The sequence below is a fragment of the Durio zibethinus genome, chromosome 27, assembly GCF_047325235.1.
Source record: "Durio zibethinus cultivar Kanyao isolate XHJ-2024 chromosome 27, ASM4732523v1, whole genome shotgun sequence".
NCBI lineage: Eukaryota > Viridiplantae > Streptophyta > Magnoliopsida > Malvales > Malvaceae > Durio > Durio zibethinus.
In genome coordinates this window covers 13580131-13606168 of record NC_143188.1, presented here as the reverse complement: position 1 = coordinate 13606168, position 26038 = coordinate 13580131, and the positions used below count along the sequence as shown (strand labels likewise).

The window sequence follows — 26038 nt, the reverse complement described above, 5'->3', positions numbered from 1 at the left end:
TTAATCTCTGGGCACATTCCTTGAATGATTCAGTTGCTTTCTTCTCTATATTTTGTAAAGAAAGGTGATCATAGGCTAAGTCTATAATATACCGATACTGACTAATGAAAGCATGGACTAGATCACTTTAAGAATGAATGCGGGTCTTGTCTAACTGGACATACCACCTAGCAACAGAGCTCATGAGGTTGTCTTGGAACACATACATTAATAGCTTCTCATTATTAGGATGGGCAGCCGTTTTTTAATAGTACATGGTAATGTGGGTCTTCAGATATTTTGTACCATCGTATTTCTCAAACTTTGGCACTTTGAACTTTAGAGGAATAATAACATTCGAGACTAAATAGAGCCCAGTTGCATCTACTGAACCATAAAAATCAACTCTTTCCACTGGTTATAGCCTTTTTTTCAGCATACTACTCTTTTGGTCAGCTTTTAAGTCCCTCAATGACTCACCCCCTTTTGATTTTGACTTTTGTTTCTCCTTTGGATTGTCTAAATTAAGGACCTGAATTGGTTTTACTATGTTTTTTATAACTACAGGATTTACATAACTTTGATACTATACAAATTTGAAATTGATGGTATTCCAAGGTATGTGTACCCTACAAGATAGATGAACTGCTATGAATATGGATCTTATGCTGGTTGGGCTTGATGTGGCCTAAAACCATAAGGGCACAGTGGGTCATCCTTTTCTTGTGAGGGATGGTCTTGTTGGCTAGCATTCTCCTTTATTGCCTTCCCCTTGTTTAACTTGTTCAAAGCCTATAGAATTCTGTTTAATTCCAATTCAAACTTCTCTTGGGCTTTCTCTACCCTCTCAAGACGATTGAAATTTTCTTATTTCATCTGTCTGGCTCGAGCCCTTGTATTATATTAGTGAGTAAGGTTGCTTGGTGGAGCTATCCTTGAACCTTGAGCACCACAATTATGATAAAAAATGTTATGCTTTATGCATGATATGTTGATGCATGAATGAAATGTACATTTTTATAGATGAAATAAAAATGACGCAGATGTAGAATGTTACATATGACAATGAAAATGATACATGATATGGTAATACAAATGCACAAAGTTAAACGAACAAAATGGTTCATTTCATGGATGAAATTAAAATGATACAAATGCACATTGTTACATATGATGCACAAAGTCAAACAATTAAAATGGTTAGCAAGACACAAATTGTTCCTTTTTGTGTCCTAGTTTTGGGGTATATCTATCACTGGGTGGGAAGGGCTCTATCTTAGGGTTGCCCTTTTAAGTGTACACTATATATTGAGTTAGGCGATTTTGATCACTAAAGGTTTCTAAATTATTCCTTACATCATCGTTTATCATAGAATAGTAAGGCAATCTGATCTTCACCCATCATAGGCTACCAACGGAAATGATTCAATTTGAGTGAGAGTATTTCACTAGCCACTACGGAGGCATTAAAGCCTCACGAAAGTATAGGTACTTTACTCCCTCTTAGAAGGATGAAACTCGGGTATAGAGCTCATGTTATACATATGCATATGAATGATATAATTTGAAACATAAATAAATAAAATTAATAGAAAAGAAAGAAAAAGAAAAAAATCCTTACAAAGAATTCAATTTTATTAGGCTTTTTTGGATGACACGAATTTATTTGTTGACCTAACTCTCGGCTATCCCCAGTGAAGTCGCCAAACTATCATAACGTTTAGATCTAAGGATTTATCGCTAGACATGGACTTAAAGAGTCACCACCAATCTTTTTTACTTATTGTGATTAGCCATCTAAGAAATCTATCCTTTTAAGAAACTCCTAAGCTTGACTAAGGGTTCCTAAAAGAATAGGTTTGGGTTTACTAACCAGAACAGGGTTCGGGAGTCGATTACATGTAGGGAAGGTTATAGTACCCCCATATGCCCATCGAAAAATGGTACCAGCTTAATTTTGTGTTATCCATTAAGCCTTAAAAATTTTACCAAGTATTTAATTATTGAAAATTATCCTTAACTGACTCCAATACTTTTGGTAAAAAATTAAGAAAATTCCCTCACCTCAAGAGTATACAAGAAAACTATTGTTTCACTTGCAGAGGCTCCATCGTCGGATGATTTAACATTAAAAAAATTTTTAATAAAAGAAAAGGACCAAAGGAACTCATGCTTTTATACAAAAAAAATTGATACTTTCAACTCTTCCTTAAAGCATTTTTAGGTTTCTATTTTCAAGGGAAATTGATACTTTCAACTTTTCCTTTAAAAATATTTTTTTCAAATTTTAATTTTAAAGAAAATTGGTACTTCCAACTTTTCCTCAAAAAATGTTTTTTTCAAAAATTTTATTTCCAAAGAAAATTAATACTTTCAACTTTCCTTCAAAAAATATATATTTTTAAAATTTTTATTTTAAAGAGATCATTAAAAATTAAAAGATGTTTAATTAAATAAATAACTTATTTTAATTTAGTCATTAGATAAATAAAAGAAAAAAAATCAATAAATAATAATAAAACTAAATGAAAAAAAATGGAAAAGGAAAAAAAAAAAGAACTTTTGGCGTGGCTCGGCTTCTCTAAAATGGCTCGATTTGAGGCACAAAGACCAGCTCAGAGGTACAGCTTGGTAGCTTGGTTTGTGGCTCAGCTCGGTCGAAACCTAGGCAGAGATGTGGGTTACTGGTTCGAGTCACACTACGGGTCAGTTCTCTCGCTTAAAAATGTGTGGATCCTCTAAGATTAGTAAGACTAAAACGACATCGTTTTCAATGGGTATATAGGGCTAATTTTTAGCATTTCCTGCATAATTCTTCTTTCCCCTCTCTTTCTCCCCTTCTTTCCTCTCCCTCTCTCTCTACCCGGATGAACACTGATTGAATCTTCACCAGATTCTGGAAAGCATTATCAGAATTTGGGTTGGGTCATCGAAAATTCACCAAAAATTCAACTTTAACAGAAATCTTCACCAGATTCTGGAATTCCTTGCCAAAAAATTCAAACAGTGCTAAAAAAGTTATCGAAAAATTCAACTGGTGTTAGAAAATTCATCAAAAACTAAAAAATTTTCAAAAATTTTCAAAAAAAAATCACCAAAAAAATTCAAAAAATTCCTAAGAATTTTTTGACCACTTTTGCACCTTCTAAACACCCTTTTTTTTTGCTTCTCTTTTCTTTATTTGCTTTCTATTTGTGATTTTTTTTATTTTTATTTCTGCATTTTTTATTTCTCTTCTCTATGTGATTTCTCTATAATCTTTGTGCCAATTTATAGGTAAATTTAGAAGAATCCCTAATTAACTTAACCTTTGATAAGATTTTGATATTATCATAAACTTTGGATTTTCCTTAAACAAATTCAATCCCTTAAAAAAACTACCAACATGCATTCACACGGCAAAATTTTATCTTTTCCCCTTTTTTTTTCTTTATTTTTGCTAATACCCTAAAATAAAATAAATAATCAAAAATCAAAAATAAAAATAGGAATAAAGTAAAATAAAATAACAAACACCTAAGCCTAACTACTTGGCCTCGTTGAATTAGGCCTACTAGGCTTAGGCCTAAATCTTGTTGGACCAGGCCCAATAGGCTTGGGCTCGGACCGATTAGGGTGTCTACATTAAGTATGAGAAAAAGATGTTAGAGAGTTTTAAGGATTTATGAAATAGACACCCTATAGGACTAGCAGAGATTAAAGTCTTTATTGGTGTATATGTTAAAGTGGACTAGAAGAGACTGAGATAGTCTACATAGGTATGGGTGCACGAGTGTATATAGGTATATATTTGTTTGGGTTGAGAATACTTTATAGGATTTAAAGAGATTGAGTGGGTCTTATGAGTATTGATTGTTAAGTGAAGTTGATATGATTTGTATTTTTGTAATTTTCTACAACTAGTGGATCTTTTTTTCTCATTCATGGACGAAGGTTGATTGGATTGAACCATATTAAATTATTGTTTCTTATGTGATTGATTGATTATTTGATTCTGCTTTTACTGATGTGATTGGATTGGAGGCTTTTTGCCCAACAAGTGACATCAAAGCTATGGTGATCCCTAACAAGTGGTATCAAGCAGTTGAGACATAAGATAAGGCAAATCTAGAGAAGCTCAATTCAAAAGAATAGTTTGAGTTCATATTTTTTAGGATTGAGGATTGGCTTGTGTGAAGTTTAAAGACACATAAGAGAAGATGATTGTGAGACTTCTCTTGTAGTTAGAGCCAAGCATATTTAGCATAAAAATAGATGACTGATGAAATTTGAGTCAAGGTGGAGATTATTAGGAATAGTGACTCAAATCCTATAACAGATTGTTTGGGATTGGCTAAATATTTGCTTGATAGATAAGAAAACTTGTAGAAAAAGAATTCTAAGAGAAAATGGATTCTTAATAGGCAAGTTTGACATGCAAAAAAAGAATTCTAAGAAGAAAAAGGATTTTTGATAAGTAAGTTAGTATGCTTATAGATAAGTGAAGTCTCTATAAAGTTAAGTATGAGAAAAAGATGTAAGAAATTTATAGGGATTTATGGGATAGACACCCTATAGGACTAGTGGAGATTAATGTTATTATAAGTGAGTATGTTGGAGTGGACTAGAGGAGACTAAGATGGTCTACATAGGTATGAGTGCATGAGTGTATATAGGTATGTGTTTCTTTGGGTTGAGAATATTCTGTAGGACTAGAGAAAATTGAAAGGGTATTATGAGTATTGATTGTTAAGTGAGGTTGATATAATTTGTATGTTTATAATTTTCTACAACTAGTAGATCTTTTTTTCTTATTTGTGGATGTAGGTCGATTGTATTGAACCACATTAAATTATTGTCTTTTATATGATTGATTGATTGTTTGGTCTTACTTTCGCTAGTGTGATTGGATTGAAAGTTTTTTGGCTAACAATTGGTATCAAAGCTGTAGTGATCTCTAACAAAAAGTTACTAGGCTTTTCCTGATACATCATCTTCCTATATTAATCAAGTAGGTTTTTCTATGTAAAGACTAACAAATTCATAAAAAATTACTTTTTTATAATCTCTCAACAAATTCAAAATTAGTAACAAGGAGAAGAACACACTCTTTTCACTGTTTGAGCCGATCATCATTGATGTTTCTTATATAGTTATTATGAAAACTGATTTTTGCTGACAATGGCAGCTCGATCAAATTGGATTTTGGAGGAGAAAGAGTTTAACTAATAAAGGCAAAGTAAGATAGAGTTTGTTTTTTATACACCGTCGTCGTAATACATGATTTTGGAGAATTCACTATGTTGGCACCATGGAAATTTCCATATTGAACCATAGGGTCTTGAGTTGCAACATCTATATTATGAGTGCAACTATTTTCTTCTTTTTTTTTTATGACATGCGAGAGTTGGTTTTTTTTTTTAAGACTAAACCTTGGCCTAGTTTAGTCTCAAATTTTAACATTTAAGATCTTGGAAGAATAAGTGAATACTTTGAAAGCTTTTAGATAATAAAAACAAAATCGACCGATTCAAAAGCTAACTTCTAACAAAATATATACCAATTAATTATTAAAATTAAGAGAAATTATTTTATTCACTAATGAAATTTTTAAATTTTACAAAGGAAATTAATAGTAAGGTACATATACCTTATAAATAATATTAAAAAATAAGTTAGAAAAAGAAGCGAAACATATGTATATCTCGTTTATAGAATTAAAATAGTGTATGGAATACGAATTACTAATGGGAAAAATATTAAATTTGGCTAATTTTTCCAAAAGAAATCAAGAGAACTCAACTTTATTCTTGGTGTATATATAATATAAGATGAAGGGTACGGACTGAATAGAACAATGGCACATATATAGTGAGAACTTTGAAGCCATTAATTATGGCCCCGGGTCCGGGTTGCCCAATAAAAATCTTCCTTCTCGCTATCATCAGGCATGAGGAGGAGGACGGGGTCTATGAATTCCTCCGTAAGGAGGACGAGGAGGACAGGGTGCATAAATTCCTGGATGAGGATATGATCGTGGTGGTTTTGCTCCTCTTAGATTTCTCTGAATCTCTTCATTTTCCTTCTTTCCCACTATAAACCCTAAAAAAAAAATCATTAAACTAAAATTCAATAATCATTCAAATTTTTATTATTTTTTGCAATCAATGGTTTAATTTGATAAAAAGAAATGTTTAAAGGCTTGTTTAGCTGAAAATAGATATTTAAAAATTCAATTGATTTGAAATAAGATATTAAAAACTTGTTTGATTGTAATAAAATATAAAAATATATTATTGAATTTTTGCTTAAAATTTTTTTTATTGTTTTACCAAAAAAAGAGAGCATTAATTAAGAAGAATGTTTCATATATATAGTTATAACTTACCCAAGTGTGTATTTCTGGTTGAAATTGGAGGCAACACTCGAGAAAGTGACAGTAGTGGCACAAGTATAGAAGGGATAACGGACATCTTAGAGGGCATGTTTGCTGAGAAACTGAGTTTTGGCTTGGCAGCATTGGATTGGAATTCTAATTTTTTTGGAGCAGAAAGAGGATTTGGTACTCAAATTGGGTTCATGCTCCATTATATAGAGCTGCCCACTCGTTCATTCCCAAGTCTTTTTTTTTTTTTTTCGTCTTTTTTTAATAATTGCTCGTCGTAAGTTTCGGACAATTGCTCTCTCTTCTTCTCTTTTTGGAATTTCCAAATAATGTCAGCCATGATATTAACGTTTAACAGTAACGGATCTTAATGTTTAACTTTGGGGGATTGAAATAATATTTTATAATAGTAATTTTTTATTTTTTAAAATATATTAAATCTATTAATAGTAAAAAATTTTAAATGTAAATATAAAAATAAAATTTACAATTATAAATATGTTAATATGTAAAATATATCTTCAACTTTTTAGTCAAAGAGTTAAAAAGAGTTAGAAAAACATATAAAATAAGAATTCGAACTTTTTCATTGTATAAAAAGAATATGCAAAAAATATATATAATAAAAAATATAAAAATCACTAGCAACATATTTTATAAAAAAATATTATTATTTTTTACATTATTAATATATCATCTTATCATATTTAATATTTTAAATATTACAGTAAAAAATCATAAAATATTATATTTTTTGAATAAAAGATAGATTTTAGAACGGTAAAGTAAAGATTTTCATATAATAAACAGAAACCTTGCAATTTTTTAAATGGTACTTTTAAATTACGAAAAGGTACTTATGCTATAGTCATATTAATTATTTTAGTATGTAACAATTTTTTTAAAAAAATGGGCATACTTAAGTATTAAATTAAAAAAGTTTTAAAAGTATTAAATAAAAATAAATTTTAGAGCAATAAAGTAAAAACTTTGATATGATTAGTTAAAATCTTCTAATTTTTTATATGATATTTTTAAAATTATGAAAAATGAAAAGATACTTAAATTAATTGTTGTAATTATTTTGGTTTCTACCAATTTTCACAAAAAATGGGCATGCAATATATGGTAATATATAGTAAAAATAGTTTGATTAAAAAAAGAGAAAAGGATGTCAATTGAATATTTGTAGATCGGTTTTAATAATTATAATACTTGTATGTATATTAAAATTAAATCTACATATTTGTAAAAATATAGCAATAACTAATTTATTCATTTTAAATTAAAAATAATTTATAATAAATAAATCTAATTTAAAAATAATGTATTTAAATGCAATAAATTTAAGTTTGAAGGAACCTAACGAATTTATTTGCAAAGAAATTTCAAAATTATTGAGAAAATAATATATGTCTAAAAAAAGTTTCAATATTTGGGGGAGGGCATTCCTCCACTAGGTTCTAATGAGGAACCCCTTCCTGTTCGCGAGCTTGATCTATTGATATAACATTAGATTTTTAATTTTATTGAATAATTTTAAATACCAAAAAATAATAAGCTTAAATTTATGTTGTTGACTATAATAATTCCATATCTGGTAATTTTGTATTTGACATGATAATACGTAATTTTGTATTTGACATGATAATACGGTACAAAAAATGATATAAAAAATATCATATATGAGTTTAAAAAAATGAAAAATGTATTTTGTATTTGATGTGTCCATATAAATTATGATACGATAATTTTTATATTTTTTATGATTTTGATATGAAACAAATATGATATGAATATACGAATTATTACTTTTTTAATTTATTTTTAATTTGTTGCTCCGTTTTATCTTAGCTTGGTGGGCTGAATATTTTATCACAAGCTTGCCAATTATATATATTATCCATTATTAAAAATTGAAAAGCATGTGCTAAAGTTTCCATCTTTATTAATTCTATATGTTTTTCTTTCTATAAACAATGTTAGTTCCCTTAGTGGAGTGAAATTGCAAAATGGGAGCACAACACTTAAAGAAATTTCTTTGAAAGGCGTTGGTTTAGAGGTTGAAAAAAGATTGTAAGTACTAAGATTTAAATTCATATTTATTAAATGTTATTTTTATGAAGCAACCAAGTTAAATCTCGGATTCTTTATATATTTGATATTTAAATTTATCTAGATTAAATCATAATTATTGAAATTATAAGAGTTTACTATCTATCAATTTATATTTGACACGATAATTTTATATTTGACATAATAATATGATATGAAAAATTATGTAAAAAAATAAAGTAGCATAGTTTAAAATTGAAAAAAAAATCATATATGGGTTTAAAGAAAATGTCACAAATCGTGATATAATAATTTATGTTTTTATGAGTTTGACATGAAACAAATATGATACAAATACATGAATTATCACTTCTTTTAATCTAGTTTTAGTTTTTTTTTTTTTTTGAAGATTAAAATAAAGATATTATTCATATAAAAGAGGTTGTTATAGCCAAGCTACAAAATCGCAAGATCTGTGCACTCCCATCTTAGTTAGAAAGTTTGCAAAATAATTAATTTCTCTTAAAACATGTACAAAAATGATTTTCTTAATCCTAACAAAGAGATTGTATAGCCTATTCAGCAAATCATTATACTTCCATGGGCATTCACTTACTTTGTTGAGTCAGGCTATAACAACTTTGGAGTCATTTTCGATAATCTATTTTTAGTTTGTTGCTCCCTTTTGTCTTGTACATAATGTTTATTAATTTTTGGCATGTGCATAATGTACGTGTAATTTTTATTTCAAAAAATTCAATTTAGTAAACATTTTTTTAGATACTATGATAATAAAGATAAATACTAAAAATTTTATTTTATTTTTAATATAATATAAATAAAATTTAATAACTTTTGATATAATTTTGATTTTGATAGCATTTGTCATGTTTTGATAACCTTTGTTAAAAGTTTGATAATCTTTAAAAAAAAATTGGTAACCTTTGTTATTAGTTTAATAACTTATTATTGATTTATTACTTAATTTCTGATTATTTACTACAAAATTTTCATAGATTTGTTATTAAATTATCAATTATTCACTATTAATTTATATTAAATTATCGTAATTTATTATTAAGTTACTATTGATTAACTATTAAATTATCAATGATTTATTACTAAATTATATTGAGTTATGTTTGAGTTTTAACAATTAACTGCTAAATTATTATTGATTTACTATTAAGTTTATCAATTAATTACTATTAAACCAAAATTGACTTATTATTAAGTTATTACTAATTTATTATTAAGTTATTATTAATTTATTATTAAATTATCAATGATTAACTACTAAACTATCACTTTTTTTTATTAAGCTATCCTTGATTTATTGATATGTTGTTTTGTATTTACAATTATAAAATATGAAGTTTGAAAATTCCACTAACAATATATGAGATATTTTTTTTATATAATAAAATTATAACTTCATTCAACTTTATAATTTTTTACAAAATTCATTATTAAATAGTTTATGGTATGTTTATCCTAATCTTCAAGATTAAAGTTTTGCTTTCATTTTTTATAGTAACTAGGGTTTAATCCTAGGGAACCTCAAGGATAAAAAAATTATTAATAAATGACAATTAAGTTATCATTGATTTACTACTATTTTATATGATTTAGTATTAATTTATGAATGATTTGTCATTAAATTATGAATGATTTACTATTAAATTATTGATAATTTATTATTAAGTTATTGATAATTTTTAATAAATTTATAACTAATTTACTATTAATTTATCGATAATTGACTATAAAGTTATTAAGGATTAACTAATTTTCTACTAAATTGTTAATGAATTATAACTAAGTTATTAGTAATTTACTACTGTACTATTAGTGATTTACTATTAAGTTATCAATTTATGACTAAGTTATCAATAATTAATTTATTACTAAATTATAAATGATTTATCATTATACTATTTTGTATTTATTGTATGTTATTATGGATTTACTACTTAATTTTTGATTATTTATTACAAATTTATTACCAATTACTACCAAATTATCCATGAATCAAATTATCAATAATTTATATTAAATTATCCATAATTTACTATTAAGTTATTATTGATTAACTATTAAGTTATAATGATTTACTTTTAAGTTTTTAAAGATTAACTACTAAATTATCTATTTTTTTTTAAGTTTTCATTGATTAATAGTGAAATCATTAATTATTTACCACTAAGTTATCATTGATTTACTACTAGTTATTTATGATTTACAGTATATATCAATTAATTACTATTAAATTAAAATTGATTTACTATTAAATTATCACTAATTAACTATTAAGTTATTATTAATTTATTAGTAAGTTATTAATAATTAACTACTAAGTTGTCACTTATTTTTTAATAAGTTGTCCTTGATTTACTACTATATTGTTATGCATTTATAACTATATTATAAATTATTTACTACTAAGTTATTATATTAATTCTATGTTGTCTTCCTAAGTATTAATTATGATATTTCTTTCAAATGAAATATTTAAGTTTTTTCCCTCAACATATATAGTGGCAACTTGATCAGTAAATGAACAATTATAAACTCATTGACCTAGATTAAAATTTCTATAATATGAATTCCAGAATTCTCAAAAAAAGATATATCCTTCAATTTATGTAAGATTTGAGTATAAGAATTTTCTTCTACAATTATCATTAGTATCTTAGTAACTTTTTCACTTAAATTTTTATTGTGTTATGTTCTCATTTTATTTTGAAATTTATTGCTAGTGTCATAAAAGTATAACTAAAAGTAATATGATTAATCAATTTAAACTTGAAACAATTTAAAACTCAAATTGAGTATACATAAAATTTTTACTCATTTTAAAAATTTAATTTAATTAAAAATTAGTACGATACACATATTTATAAAAATAAATTAACTTGACTTAGTTTCAATTAATTTTAAAAAGTAAACAACTTAATAGTTATTTAAAATCTAAAATGATGGAACACAATCGAAATTTGAATTGAAATAGTAACACAATTAGAATCTAATATATTTTTTTATCTTTCACAATAATTTAACAATATTCTTGAAGTGAAATTAATTATAAGGAATTAAGTATACTTATTTGTTATTTGAATGTAAGATGATTTGAATCCAACTTTTTAAATAAAAAAAAGTATGCACTAGTGATTGAGTCAAATTTGTTGAGATGCATAAGTACTGCATAATTTAGTATATTATGAGAAGTAGATGATAAAACTTGACTCAATCTAATCGATTGTTGGTCCTAAGTCTAAAACTCTACTCGAAATTATGAAAAGTCAAATTTTAAAATAATTAAAATACTAAATAAACAACTAAATAAAGATTTATCAAATAAATTTGGCTAATGAATGCCAATAAATCACATTTAAGTTTAGTTAAATTATAATTTATAATAATATTTTTATATTAAATGTAATTGTGATAATTAATTTAATGAATAAAAAATATTTGATACACTGAGAGTAGAGTTTTTTTTTAACTCTACAAATGGGGTTAAGATAGTAGCATATGTCCTACTTTTTAAAATTAGTTATTTATTTATTTATTTTAAATATACACTAAGGGACATGTGTTACCATCTTTAGCCTTACTTGTGGAGTTAAAAAAAGTTTACTGTCAGTATACCAAATAATTTCTCTTAATGAATAAATATTGCATAATATGGTAACCTTAAAATTTTTGATGCAATTGTGAATATTCTTCAATTGATATAATGGAGAAATAAAGGAGTATACAATGTTTCTCATGATAAAAGAGTTTCACATTAATTTTAAAAAATTTAAAATCAATACATTTGTATATTAAATACATTTAAATATCATATAACACTAACTTTATTCATCATATGAAGATAAAGTTATGTATAACTAGTCAATAAATCAATTTTCGTCTCATTTTTTTGTTTAGAATAATTTTTCACTGGTATTTCTATTGATTAAATATAATTATATGTTCCACCAATTGAAAGCTTAAATTTTCTTTTATTCAAAAATTTTTATTATATATAAAATTTTATTATAGAAAATATTAAAAAAACATCATTTTAAACATTAAAAAAATAAATTTCTAACCTTTTTACTTGTCATATTTTTTAAAGAAAATTTCAATTTGAAGACTAATAAATTTATTATATTACACCTATATAATTTATAATTATTTCATTTTTAGTATTAACAATATAAATTTTTATGGAATAAACACATTCAAAAGATGATTTTACTAAATTTAGTCACACCTTGAATGAATTCGCAAAAAACATTAATCTTACTTCACTTGATAATTCTTTATTTAAAATAATTTACATTAGTATGTTCAACCACCTAGATAATAAAAAAGTGAGTAATTTAATACGATTGAGAATGTTTAAATCATCTTGACATAGAAATTAGTCAAGGTAAAAAAATTCTTAAGACAATTTAGTTCTAAGCTATGGGTAGCTCTATCACTTCCTAAATCATCTAATTCTATAAATTGCAAGTCCAATTGAAGTGTTCAACAAATCAGACGGAGCTAATTATTGGTGAAAGGTGTGTAAATGATTTGCATTTGATTTTTTATTAGTTTTTGTTTGTGGGAATAACAATTATAAGCTTTTAAGGAAAATATAAAAAAAATTAATTATAGAGGTAAAGTTAAATTATGAATATGATATATCTTAAAGAAATATTTCAAGAGACTAAAAGAATTTAATTATGTTATCAATGGTCAAATAATTAACTCATGAAACATACAAATAATAAAACATACAAATAATAAAGAACTTCTAATGTATTGAAATATGCAGGATTATGAGTTGCTTCGTACTTTTGGACAAAGAAAGTTGACAGAAGCAAGCATTCACTGATGGCCTTTAAGTTGAAGTAAAAAATTCACAAGTTACGGAGGATCATCCTTAAATCGATGTTCAAGGTCAGTAGGTTAGTGATGTCATTCGCTAGTACATATATATCATATACCCCTATAAAATCTGTAACATGTGCCAAGACAGCTTCACAAACTGCGTGTAAAATTCTCGTGATAGAATCTATATGATCTTCAGTTAGCCTGTTAAAAGCAAAAAACAAAAGGGAACGGCAAAAAGGTGGCACCTGAACTCAGATTCAAAAATCATCTAACCTCCTATCATTGAAAAAACATCAAAACTGACACTTTTTCGAATCACTAAAAGGGTAACAATAACGTATAGGCCAACAGTTATGTGGTATGTAGATGTAGTGTTAAATTCTTAGTTTTATTAATCAAGGTTCAAATCCTAACTGTCTCAAATAAAATATATATATCTTTATTGGGATTCAATCCAAATCAGGATATCATTTTTTTTTTGTTTTTGAATGGGGTTTGTCATTTTTTATTTAATTTTTTTAGGTTTATGTTCTACTTTGAGTAAAGATCTATCCGATTTTGATTTGTGCATGTAAGACAAATGACCCAGTACCTTGTCTTTTTGCTATGATTTCATTTCATTTCCTTTTTTATTTTAATTTAATTCTTTTTTTCTTTCATTCTTTTGCCAAATATTCAACTTATTTATCATATTATTCAATTGATTAATAGTTTGAAATTGCTATTATTTATATTTATAATTAAAAAAATTTATGATTATGATATCGATGATAATCATAAATATATTATTGGCTCGAAATTATTTGGATAACATTTGGTATCATTTTCAAGATCATCATGTCAATTTAATCATTGCGTTGATCTTATTACCAAGATATTATCACTCTTGAATTGGAATCACTTTATTTTATTTTAAGAATTAAAAATCACTATATTTGGTATTACCAAAAATCAAATATTATTTTGTTTAAAAATAAAAAAATAACTTACATATGGTAATAATTGTACAAGTTAATGATTTTAAAATTATTTAAAGATAATAATGTGCAAAATATTAATAATATTTTATGTATTTCATGATAAAAATAATTAAGTTATTAAATTAATAAATATATTTATTGATAGGTTTTATAATATAAATTATGTTAAAAGCATTTAAATTAAAAAATAAAATTAATCTATTAAAATCATAAAAATATATATTATATATAAAATATTAAAAAAGTAGAAAAAAGCATAAAAATTATTTTTGAACTTGTTATAATGAATGTTAGTTTGAAAATATAAGAATTTATAATATAAAATAATTACACTTTTAAAAGAAAAAATTTTTGAATCCACATATTAAATAGATAATATCAATTATTATTAATTTGATATATTACTTTATTCCAATGATAAAAATTTCTTATTCTTTTAAAGTTCACTCTTCAAGACAGTGATTTAATTACTTTTAATAATCCAAAATCACTGCCACATAGAATTATCAGTGTTTATTAAACATAATGATCTAATTATTATGTGTAAATCATCATAATTTTTAGTGTAATAACCTCGTACCAAACACTACCTTAAAGCATCTTCTCACTTATCTCTTTATTTCTTATATATCTGCTACTTAATTTCAGAGAATTCTTACTCATATAGGAAGGGTTTGTTTTGTAGCAATTAGTTATAGCCCTTGGTTGCCGAAGTAGTAGAGGATTTCAGGGCTTTACCCAGTACATCTTTTCTCTCAACCAGTCCAAACAAGATTTTTTACGTCGACTCAGACGAATTTATGGGATATTACTTTCCCATGATCTCTCAATGGATTTGAACTTAAGCAACAAGAAAAAAGTACATTTTTTTATTATTTAAGCCAACCTTCCGTTGATTTTTCATATATAGTTATTAGTAACAACCAAGTGTGTTTTTTGTTGAAGTTGGAGGTAATATAGTGGTAAGGTACATGAACCTTATAAGTTATATTAAAAAATTAATTAAAAAAAGTAAAATATATGTTAGCCTCTTAATATGTTTATAGAATTAAAAATAGTATATCAAATACGAATTCTAAAACTAATTACTTGTCGAAAAATATTAAATTTGGATAATTTTTCCAACTTCATTCTTTGGTGTATATAAGATGAAGGGTACAGACTTAATCAGAAAGGCATACATGAAGAACAATGGCACATATATAGTAAGCCTTTTGTAACCACTAATTATGGCCGTGTCTCGGTTGCCCAACAATCAGCTGTCTTGTCACTATCATCTATACGATGAGGACAGAGGAAACCACTTGCTGCATGTTGAAATCTGGGTGGTGGTTTTGCTTCTATTAGATTTCTCTGAATCTCTTCATTTACCTTCTTTTCTACAATAAATCCAATAAAAAATAAAAAATAAAAAAATTTTAAACTAAAATTCAATAATCATTCAAAATTTTATTATTTTTTTAATTAATTAAATCCTCAAATATGTAATTTCATCAATTGAGTCCTTATTAGAGGAAAAATTATTAACTATCTTCATCCAATCGATGGGTTAATTTGATGAAAAAAATGTTTAAAGATTTATTTAGATAAAAATAGATATTTAAAAATTTAATTGATGTAAAGTAAAAAATTCAAAATCTAATTGATTGTAATAAAATAAATGACTATTGAATTTTTATTTAAAGATTTTTTTAATAATTTTAGCAAAAAAAACCTGACAAACTCAGAATAGAGAAAGAGAATTAATTAAGAAGAATGTTTCATATATATAGTTATAACTTACCCAAGTGTGTGTTTCCGGTTGAAGTTGGAGGAAAGAGTAGTGAAAGTGAAAATAGTAGGACAAGTATAGAAAGGATAAGGGACATCTTACTGGGCATGTTTGCTGAGAAACTGAGTTTTGGATGAAGCCAATGGCAGCTTGATTCGATTGGGATTCTAATTATCTTGAAGCAGAAAGAGGATTTGGTACTCAATTTGGGCTCATGCTCCATTATATAAAGCTGCCCACTCGTTCATTCCAAGTCTTTTTTTTTAACAATTAGTCGTTGTAAGTTTCGTAGAATTGCTCTTTCTTCTTCTCCTTTTTGAATTTCCAAATGATGATGTCGGCCATGATATTAACGTTTAACAGTAATGAATCTTAATGTTTAACTTTGAGGAATTGAAATAATATTTTACGATAATAATTTTTTATTTTTTAAAATATTAAATTTGTTAATAATAAAAAAAATTTTAATGTAAATATAAAAACAAAATTTATAATTATAAATATGTTAATATAAAATATGTCTTCCACTTCTTAATCAAGTAATTAAAAAGACTTTAAAAAAATGTAAAGTGAGAATTTGAATCTCATCATTGTATCAAAAAGATATATAAATATATATATAAATCACTAACAACATTTTTTATTAAAAAAAATTATATCTTTTACATTATTAATATATTATCTTATCATATTTAATATTTTAAATATTAAAATAAAAATCATAAAAAATTATATTTTTCCAATAAAAGATAGATATTAAAACAATAGAGTAAAGATTTTAATATAATAAATTGAAACCTTATAATTTTTTAAATGGTACCTTTAAATTATGAAAAGGTACTTAAGTTATAGTCATATTAATTATTTTGGTACGTAGCAATTTTCAAAGGAAATAAGCATGCTTAAGTATTAAAGTAAAAAAGGTTAGAAAAATATTTTTAAATAAAAATAGATTTTAGAACAATAGAGTAGAGACTTTGATACGAGTAAATAAAATCATCTAATTTTTTACATGATAATTTTAAAATTAATAAAAATGAAAAGATACTTAAACTAACAATTTTAATTATTTTAGCTCATATTCACAAACAAAAGACCATGCAATGTATAGTAAAAAGAAGTTTGATTTAAAAAAAGAGAAAAGGATGTCAATTGAATATTTTTTAATTGGTTTAATAATTATAAGACTCATATATATATATATATATATATATGTTAAACTTACATCTACATCTTTCTGAAAATATAATAATAATTAACTTATTTATTTTAAATTAAAAATTATTTATAATAAGTAAATCTAAATTAAAGAATAATATATTTGAACACAATAAATTTAAGTTTGAAAAAGCCTAATTAATTTATTTGTAAAGAAATCTCAAAATTATTGAAAAATAATATGTCAAAAAAGTTTTCAAAAGTTGGGAGAATGTATGGCCCTAGTAGACTCTAATGAAAAGACACCTAGATTTTTAATTTTATTGAACAACTTTAAATATCAAAAAATAATAAGCTTAAAGGTATGTTATTGGCTATTAACACATCAAATCTAATAATTTTATATTTGAAATGATATGATATGAAAAATAATGAAAAAATATAAAATAATATGGTTTAAAATTGAAAAAAAATAATATATGGATTTAAAAAAATAAAAAAATACATGTTTTATATTTTATGTATCAACACGAATTGTGATACTATAATTTTTATATTTTTATATAAATTTAACATAAAATAAATACAACATGAATACACAAATTCACTTCTCTTTATTTGTTTTAATTTGTTACTTCTTTTTGTCTTGTACATAATGTTTATATACTATCTTAGCTTGACATATTTTGATCTAATTTTTTAAATTTTGTTATAAATTATTTTAAATATTTTAGTAAATTAAATTTTAATAAATATTATTACCTCCACGAATATCAAATATCAAGATCCTATAACATTACTATAATTTGGCTTACGGAAACTTGGTTGTCATTTTTTTTTCTTTTTCAAATGCAATATCCTTGAGTAATTGATGCTCTAAAATTGGCCAATGCCTTTACACTTAATTTTTCTTACATTTTGGCTTCCCCCCAACTTAGACGTAACAAGGTCTTCGTTACTTTTTTTTTTTTTTTCACAGAGATAAACAAATTGTTGGAAGAGAAATGTGACAAGTTTTTATAATAAAGAAATGTGACTTTCGACGTCAATGTTTGCTCTTCTCTCAAAGTTGATGTGGAAACTCACTTTACATGATTATTCCTTATCTAAATAGAAGTATTCTTCAACGTGTTTTCATTGATTTTTCTAACTTTCTTTAATTAATTCAATACAATTTAATTGCAAAAACAACTTATAATATAATTATAATGATAAGAAAAAAGAAAAAAGATCAGATGAGTTTGCTGTTGTTTATATTTTATTCAAGCTTAAACATTTTATTTTCAAGTAATAGGAGAAAACTGCATCATTAGTTTGTGGTCATTTCTGAAGTTACATTTTATTAGTATTTAATTTTTTTTTTAGTTTTTATTATTTTGAAATTATTTTAATGAATTTTCACTTATATTTTCCTAATCCTCAATTTATACACTTTTCTTTCATTCTCAAATAACATTACCAGATTACCATGAGTAAATAGCATATTAGCTTAGACCCCCAATTTTATATGGGACGATTCGATTTTGATCTATTTTTATATTTGATTTAAATATTTTGATTTGGGTCAGTTTAAGAGTTTTAATTAAATACAGAGCAAAAGTGTCAGATTTCGGAATTTCAAGATCAGGTGCACTTGAGCAAACTCATATAACCACTCAAGTACAAGGAACTTTCGGATACTTGGATCCGGAGTTTTTTCGGTCGAGTCAATTTACAGAGAAAAGTGATGTATATAGTTTTGGAGTTGTTCTTGTTGAACTGCTAACAGGACAAAAACCCATCTCTTCAACACAAGCAGAGGAAGTGAGAAGCTTGGTAGCCTTTTTTCTTCTTACAATGAAGGAGAATTCCCTATTTGACATTCTTGATCCAATGGTAAGGAATAATGGTCCAGATGAAGAGATTATAGCAGTTGCAAAGCTAGCGAAAAGAAGCTTGAATCTTAATGGAAAGAAAAGACCCACAATGAAACAAGTTGCAATGGAGCTGGAGAGGATTAGAGCATCAGAAGAAGCTAATGCTATTGAACAGAGTGTGGATGAAGATTCTGATATAGATGAGATGATCGAACCTTGGGCTATTACTTCTTGTTCAACGTCTAGATCAATTATAAACGATAGTGTAACTCTGCCATTGGATGCATACCCCTAATTAGTTTCCAACAGAACTTGTTAAACTTTCTGCCTTCGGAGTGTTTTTCTTTGTAAGTTATCTGGCTGTGTCATTCAGCTCATCCTTGTTTTAATTTCTAACTCTTTTTATTTCATTTTTCCTTCCTCTTGTTACTTTCTGCTCACCCCTCATAGAAGGTCTCAAATGCACGTCTAAGACCATTTCCTTTTCAAATGTAATGATTGATTAGAATAATCTTTTGACGATGGTCAAACACACCAATTCTGAGATTAATAATTTTTGTTTTAATATTCCCTTTCATCTGAGATTAATGATTTCTTTTTTTTTTTTTTTAAAGTAATCAAACGCTGGCTGTTTCGGCGTTCGTCTACAATTAATATCCGTCCAAGGATTCATTGGAGATGGCTAGAAATAATTTTTGAATGATTTGATAAGATTGTGGAATTTTTGGTTTTGATACAAAAGAGTAGACTTGATTGACTATTTAATTAGTTTAGCCATCGAAAATATATAATATATATTTTTTAATTTTGTTTATAAGGCAGCTAAGGGCACTCGCCTTTGTCAGCCGCTTTTAGCACCCGTTCTCTCAAAAAGCCACGTTATGTTACTTTTTAAAGTTACAAACGGAAACTTTGTATAGCAAGTTGTTAACTTTGTAGCTTTGTACGATATACGATAGTATAAAGACAAAATTATGTAAAAAGGTGGCTTTGTAGGATAAATAAAGAGAAATTTATTCTTCTTGGATTTAGAGACAACATATATATGTATATAAATTTTTTCCCTTTATCGTATGTAATTTTTATTGGCATATTTCCTTTTCATTTTATACAAAATTCATTTTAAATTCATTTTTTATTTAATTGAATAAAGATAATATATAATATTTAAATAACCAAGAAAAATTGATTGCGTTATAAGGATTAAATACTTCGCTAGTAGTAATAGATTTAGGAATTTTTTTTAGAGATATCAACTTATAATATATAGAAATTATGAATAAAAAATTTAAATAATATATTGTTATATTATTATAAATATGGACGAAGGGATCTCATATCTTAAAAAAAATATAATTGCATCATTGTTAATATTATCAAATATATTTTTTTCATATATCTAACTACATAATCATTCAACCAAGAATAAAAATTTTAATTTGCAAATCACTCTGAATTTACGATGTTTACTAAAGAACTATTAACAAATTTATTAATTTTATTGATAAAAAAGTATACACGAGAAAATTTTCCTTCAAAATTTTGTTATTTTCAAAATATTTTGTAGGGTTTATGGAAACTCTACCTTAAGCCATGGGTCCACCTTGTTCACTTGTAAGATTGAGGTTTAATTTTCGATTAAAAATCTCTTGGTGAATGATTTATAAATTTAACGCAAGTCATTATTGAGACTTGAAGTATGTTCTAACACTAAAATGAGATAGCCTCCCATCACTAAAACTTTTTTGTAAAAAATATATTATTTAAACAATTCACTTTTATTTTTTCATATTTATATTTTATTTTGGTGTAAATTTTAAAAAAATAATTTATCTCTTTTTTTTTTCATATTTATATATATGATTTCAATATAAAACCTGATTAGAGTTTTTTTATATATTTTTTTAAAGAGATATCTGTTTATATATCAACTTCTTTATATAATGTATTATTTGTGTATAATTTACAATATTAACAAAAAATTTTAAGCTAAAAATATATTTTCAAAATTATTCATGATATATTTTTTCTGTCTCATAAATATTATCCTAGTTTAATCTTATTTAATAAAAAAAATTTAGTTTTAGATATGTCATAAATATATATTTTAAAAATAAAAAATTTAAAATGTATAATATTTTAAAATTTTAATTAATACTACTTTATAAACAAAGGCCAAACTTAAAAAGTTTCATTAGAAAAAATTAAATTCAAACACTAATAACACTAATAATGAGATATAGCATAATATTTTATGAGTTATTATTCGATAAACTGTTGATAAAGTTTTTTTAACTTTACAAATGGGATTAAAAACTAACACATATTTTTTTAATTAGTTGTTTTATTTTTTAATATATTTGAATGAATATGTATCATCCTTCTCATTTCACTTATGAAATCTAAAATACTCTATTATCAATGTATTAGCTAATTTTTCAATATTGATTAAGTTAAAAGGTAAACTAGCTTTGACAATGTCAAAATACTTTATAATTTTAATTATTATTTCAACTTTCTTATTTTATATTCATATTCTTTTAGTTGATTTCTTATCCAAAAATATTTTATCTAGCTAAACAAAAAATAATCAGCAAAAAATTATATATAAATGCACTAGATTTAGATTTCTAAAAATTTTTGATTTTAAACTAATTAAAATAAAATTAAAATGAAATAGACTATGTTTAAAGTAATAGTGCCAAAAAAAAAAAATGGTATGCTCTAGAAAATTAACCAGTTCACTACCTGTCTACTTTAGTGAACTGTATATGTGACTAGGCCAAGAAAAAAGAAAAAGAACTAGTGTATATGAAGGGTAGTTTAGTCTTTATGAGAAATTCTTAAGAGTATTGGTTATTTTTGCCAAAAATTCTTAAAAATACAAAGTACTTTTACTTGCGGCAAATAAATCTAGCGGAAGCTCGGGTGACAGATTTGAGTTTTAATTAGTAGGATGCCGTGGACTTTTAAACTGCTTGAGTGTTGTAGTTCCTTTGTTTAGATATTATTATTGTTAAAATTTTAAATAAATATATTTTTTTATTATATTTATCTTGTACTTTTTATTATATTTTAAATTATCGGATCTATCCAAATTTAGAAAGCATAGAGGATGATTAATATATAGTGACGGTGAGATGATTAGTGACATTATACAAGTTTTACTCTCACATATTACTTCTAGATCTAATGATCACCATTTTTTGGGAATAATTTTTTCTAAATATTATTATTGAATTTTTGGTAAATTATAAATTATTTTTTTCACTCACCAATTATTTATTGTTATCTTATAAAGAAAATATTAATTTTCAAGAAAATAAAAATTATCTATCAAGGATCTATTTTTTGAGAAAATTACAGAAAAATATAAATTTTGTGAGGATTAATATTTGTAGCTATTAACAAAATATTTCCTTTGAAAAGTGAAGATCCATATTTTTTAGTATTATTGACTAATACCAAAATTGTGAAAATTTGAGAAAATGAGTTTTTAAATAATTTTGAAGGTTCCAAACACGCCTCCAAAAGTGTTTAGGTCTGGTTGAAGGGTAAAAGGATCATGCATTAATTATTTGAAATGTGGTTGGCTATTAATTCATAATGGTAATTGAAAAATTGTCAAATGTTGTATATGCCAAGAAAATCAGGTAAGTTGACAGACCTTTTCGATATTTTAGAAGATTGGTGTTTTATAAATGTTTTAGCATTTACTAGTTGTCTTATAAATGATATAATTGGATATCTATTTTTTAAAAAATAAAAAATAATATTAGATATTGTGAAATTGATCGTTTTATGATTTATGAAAATAGAATTGTTTTTTAAAATCGGATCAAGCATGAAATAGTAAATGATTTGGATGTTCAAATATTGTGAGTATTGTTAAAAAAAAAAATTGGTATATTGAAAATGTTTTATTGAATTATTCGTAAGTAGAGACGTCATTCTAAAACAGACTCTAATATTTTGAAGTACTAATTGTAGTTATTATGAATATTAGTTTCGAGATTTTGTAATAGAATTTTCATAAAATTTGCTTATTAATGCGATGTATTATTTTAATAAATAATGTTTAGAGAAAATTGATTTAACAATACATGTGGATGGGATTTAACTCATGGGTGTGTGGCGTTGCCACGACTTAGACCTGATGGGTTTGGGAAGTGAAATTATACAAAAGAGATTTAATTCCGTTAGGGGTTCTCATCACGTATGCAATCAAAGGGGTCATTGTTTCGCATAAGATCAATCTAGTCGGTACGAAAATTGACTTTTTCATAAATATGGTGTGGGATATTTATCACATTTGAAGTTTACGGGAGCACTTCAAAAAGTTTGTATATACATATTAGACGTTACTTGAGTCCAAAAAACTTAAGTTCTTGAGTTTTTGGATCTTCTATGTATATAGAAGACATTTCATTCAGATTTTTTAATGATTTAAGATTTTTTACTCACATGTGAACCATCTCAACAATCTCTTCTGTTCATTTATGAGTTCTAATCTAATCTCACCTCAACTCTCTTATGCAACTAAATCTTATCAATACTTCTTTTAGGTCAAGCAAGCAACCTCACATCTTTACTGCACGTTTAGACCCAATTACAACATTAAACCTTATCACTTAAGTTATCTCAATACTCCTTCGAGTTTGCACTCCAACTCTAAGTTGATTTAATACAATTTGATATATTTTCAAATATTGTGAGTATTGTTAAAATATAAAAAATAAATATTAATTTGGTTTCAACTATTTTATTTTTATAATTATTATAATATTATAAATTAAATATTAATTTCGTTTAAGTTTTTCCCTTTATATAAATCCATCTCCCACTATTAAAGTTGAAAAGAGTTTTGTTTCGAAAAATAAAATGGATACCTTTTTTTAAGTGGATTTTTTCAAGAAATAAATAGATTAATGACTCCTTAATTTTAAATATTTTATCTTAATTTTATTTGATATTTTGGTCAATTTTATTTTACTGGATTGACATTACTTGATTTGCTACATCATTTTTTTTAATTACACAGAAAAAATAAAAAATAAAAAATAAAATTATAATTTGTTAAACTCCTAAAAAAACTCTATTCGCATGCATCAACCAGAAAATTGCTAATCAACCAAAAAAAAAAAAAAACCGCTAAGACCTCAATGGAAAGAAATTATAAATTTTTTAACATGAAAAAAAAAAAAAAAGGTTAGAAGAGTTACAGATGCTAAAATTTAAATTTAGATTTATTAAATGTTGTTTTTTAAAAATCATTGTAGAAATTAATTGAATTAAATTTAAAATTCAGTTATCATAAAATTTTAATATCTATATTTGTATTATGATTCGAAAATTTGCCAAAACATCAGTGCATCCATGTCAAAGGTTTTATGATTGATAGAGAAGTTTTTTTCCCTAAACATGGTTAGTGCTTTGGTGGGGGTGAAGTATAGGAAATTGGGGCGCAAGAGCTAAGAAATTTCTTTGAAACTTTTGAGTTTACGCCCGGCCTATTTTTACATGCACCCAGATAAATCTTCATTGATTTCCCTGATAGAAAGAAATTAACAATCAAAGGTGGGTGAAATTAAGAGAAAATGGGCGTTTACTTGGTGTTTTACTTCAGCCTGTTACTATGGCTTATTCAATCAAGGGGCAGACAAGTCTGGTTGTCATTGACGAGTCTGGTTGTCATTTTCTTTTTCTTTTTCAAATGCAATATCCTTAAGTAATTGAAGCTCTTAAAATTGGTCAACGCATTTACACTTAATTTTTCATACATTTCGGCTTCCCCCAATTTAGACGTAACAAAGTCTTTGTTACTTTTTTTTTTTTTCAGAGATAAACAAATTCAATGTTTGCTGTTTTCTAGAAGTTGCTGTGGAAACTCACTTTACATGAATTTTCCTTATCCAAATTTTCCTCATCTATACTCACTTTACATGAATTTTCATCGTGCTTTCATTGATTTTTTTTTTTTAATTTTCTTCAATTAATTCAATAAAGTTTTAATTGCAAGAACAACTTATAATATAATTGGAATGAAAAAAAAGTGATTAGATGAGTTTGTTGCTGTTTATATACAAAAAATTAAAGAAAAAAAAAAACAAATTGAGAGAAACAGTATTTTATTCAAGCTTAAACATTTTATTTTCAAGTAAATTGCATCATTTTTATGTGGTCATTCCTCGAGTTACATTTTATTAGCATTTAATTTTTTAGTTTTTAATATTTTGAATTTACTTCAAATTCATTCATATTTAATCAATTTTCACACATATTTTCCTAATCTTCAATTTATACACTTTTTTCTTTCCTTCTCAAATAACATTACTAATTTACCATAAGTAAATTGCATATTAGTCATCAATTTAATATTTTCTTAATGTTTTATTTTTATTTGCAGTATAAAAAAGCTCAATATTTTCATTTCTGATGTTTTCAGTTTGTTCAAATCCATCAATCCGTCAATACCATGCTAAAATATGAACAAAATTTATCACACAATACTTCAAACAAAATAAACACAAAAGTTTCATTCATATATTCTAGCAAGATATCATAATAAATACTGGTTCAATAGGTTTATATATGCCGAAATTAGTAAATTTACAATAACTTATTTTTTATAATCTTTCAACAGATTCAAATTCAAACAATTAAGAAAAAAACAAACAATCTTATCATTTAAACCAACGTCAGTTCATAATCTCTTTTCTATTTAACTTGCTACTAAGCTAGCTATAAATAGAATCAGACACGTGAGACTCGTTGCAATATTAGCAGTATCTTTGCCTGTTTGAGCCTTGTGTCATCATGCTCTTTTATCTCCACGGATTGATCAAGTATTACACCTCTTTTTTTTTTTTTTAAATTTCTTTTTACCAAACACATAAGTAAATTCAGGTTCAATAACATATAGCAACATTACTTGTAATTATTCAAGATTGGTGGGCTGAAAGTTTTATCACAAGCATGCAAATTACTTATTTTTTCCACCATTAAA

General features: G+C 25.2%; 1 pseudogene; it reads left to right on the top strand.

Moving 5' to 3' along the window:
- Nucleotides 1–18224: 18224 nt before the first annotated feature.
- LOC111279473 (wall-associated receptor kinase-like 1 pseudogene) lies at nucleotides 18225–19991 on the top strand (annotated as a pseudogene).
- Nucleotides 19992–26038: the final 6047 nt, after the last annotated feature.